Source organism: Pteropus vampyrus, unplaced genomic scaffold (assembly GCF_000151845.1).
Source record: "Pteropus vampyrus isolate Shadow unplaced genomic scaffold, Pvam_2.0 Scaffold304, whole genome shotgun sequence".
In the NCBI taxonomy this organism is placed as follows: Eukaryota; Metazoa; Chordata; class Mammalia; order Chiroptera; family Pteropodidae; genus Pteropus; species Pteropus vampyrus.
In genome coordinates this window covers 250362-252466 of record NW_011889085.1, presented here as the reverse complement: position 1 = coordinate 252466, position 2105 = coordinate 250362, and the positions used below count along the sequence as shown (strand labels likewise).

The following is a 2105-nucleotide window of genomic DNA, read 5'->3' as shown; positions in this document are numbered from 1 at the left end:
TCGACGCCGGAGGTCAGGATGGCCGAGCGGTCTAAGGCGCTGCGTTCAGGTCGCAGTCTCCCCTGGAGGCGTGGGTTCGAATCCCACTCCTGACAACAGTCTGACCTTTTGCTCCCGCCACTAAAGCACGAGGCTGGGCCGGACCGCCGTCATCGCATCCGCTCCCCGCCTTACAGGACCCCCCTAGTAATCCCCCGAGTTTGCCCGCTGTACAATGAGCAGGGTTTGTCCTGCCGCCCCTCAGGAGCGCCCGGCATTGGTTAGCGCAAGCGGAGCGTCCCGTCTCCCGTCTTCAGCACAACTGCTCTTCCGCCACGAGTTGAGGGGAAAGAAACTTTTTCCCTGCGGTTGAGAGCAAGTGCGCCCGCCGTCCACGCCCCGGGGGTGGCAGCCAGACCCTGGGTAGATGGCCTGCCCGGGCGCGGAGTCCACGCGTGGAGGACCGAGGGAGGACCGAGGGAGACCGGCGAACTTGGGGGTCTGCGTCAAGCCCAGCCTGAGCCCCGATAGCCGAGGACCGAGGGCTGCGTTCCCCGCTGTGGGTCCTGGTTCGCGGCTGGGCCGAGCGCTCGGGCCGGCGCCGGGCTCGGCTCTCGCGTTGAGCCGCAGGCGTGGCCGGCTCCGACCCGCCGCTGTCGCGACCATTCCCAGTCGCCGACGCTCCTTCGCCTATTCGCGCCACACCGCGCTCTCCCGGGACTTTTGCCAGGATAGGGCTCCCGGGGCCGTCGCCCACACGTTGGTGTCGTCCAACTACAGGTTCCAGTTCACTGTGCGGGCTGACTCCTCACCCTTCTGAGTTTCCTGACGCCTGTCTCACGTTTCATCCCCAAACTGTCTCCAACTCCCCGCCGCCCAGATAATTTCACCCCCACACCACTGAGAAGGGGAAATCATTTGACCTCGGCTGCCACTTTACACAAGGTATCGGGGTCCTAAGTGCCACCCACAGCGGCTTCCTGCAGCCCTCCAGGCACGCCCTCTTCTGCAGCCCCTGCAGTCCACGTCTCCACTGTCCTTCCCCCTTCCTCGGATTACATGGTGCAGCCCCATCAAACCAGATAGAACCTGACGCCATCAGCGTGGCAGACCCTTCCTCCACGTGAATTGCTTGTTCGGTCTCAAGCAAGTCAGATTTACTTAGGTCAGTCTCTTCAATCTTTACACGTTTTAAAACATCTTTAATACATTTTAATACGAAAAATTTAACGCTGTATTTACATGAGTATCCAGAACAGGCTTCAAGTTCCTGTGTACTGAGAACTACGGAAACCACTTTTAACAGCTATATTAGGCATAACTGATATATAATAAATTGGACATATTTAAGCTGTACGAGTCATTAAGTTTTGACACGTGTACAGACCTGTGAAACCACCCTCGAATAGAGAGCTGACAGTAGGCACACACCTATGAAAATGTAATTTATTTTAAATTCGAAATGCTTTGGCTTTTTAAAAATCTTTGAAATTCAAAGAAAATAAACGTTTATATCAAAGAAAATATTTTAATAATGTTAATACATTCCTTTTTATACCGATGCAGCTGTAAAATTTTTGTATTAACCTTTTTAAAAGATTATCATTATGGCAGAAGCGGCCCATGGAGATCAAATTGCCTAGGGCCAATGAGAGTCCTGACGCGGCCCTGCGGCAATTTAGATGGGAGCATAACCATCATCCCCGAAACGTCTCCCTCGGGCCGCTTTCTGCCCGCATCACTTGCCATTCTTCCCCCTTCCCAAGCAAACTCTCATCTGCTGTCTGTCGGCACAGCTTCCGCTTGCTGGAACTTAAATGGAGTCATGATACACTCCCTTGGTTCGGCTTCTTTCACTCAGCATCATTATCCTGAGATTCGCGTGCGGGTCCATAGTTCGTGCCTTTTCTGAGTGGTATTCCAGGGGACCGACACACCACCCTTTATCTGCACCCACTGGCTGACGTTTGGGTGGCTTCCAGCTCTGGCTGTGACAAAGCCGCTGTGTGAGCGGAGCGGTGCCCCTGCTGTCGCTGACCTTCAACAAACGGCTGAGCGGTCTCGGGAGTGGTCGCCCCGAGCCGCGGGTGGACCCGGGAAGCACGGAGGAGGCGGGTGGCGGCTGC

General features: G+C 55.5%; 1 non-coding gene across 1 annotated transcript; it reads left to right on the top strand.

Annotated features, from left to right (window-relative positions):
* The first annotated feature begins 12 nt into the window (after window positions 1-12).
* On the top strand, window positions 13-95 carry TRNAL-CAG. Its single transcript has one exon. It is a non-coding gene; the product is annotated as a tRNA-Leu (tRNA).
* The last annotated feature ends 2010 nt before the right edge of the window (window positions 96-2105 follow it).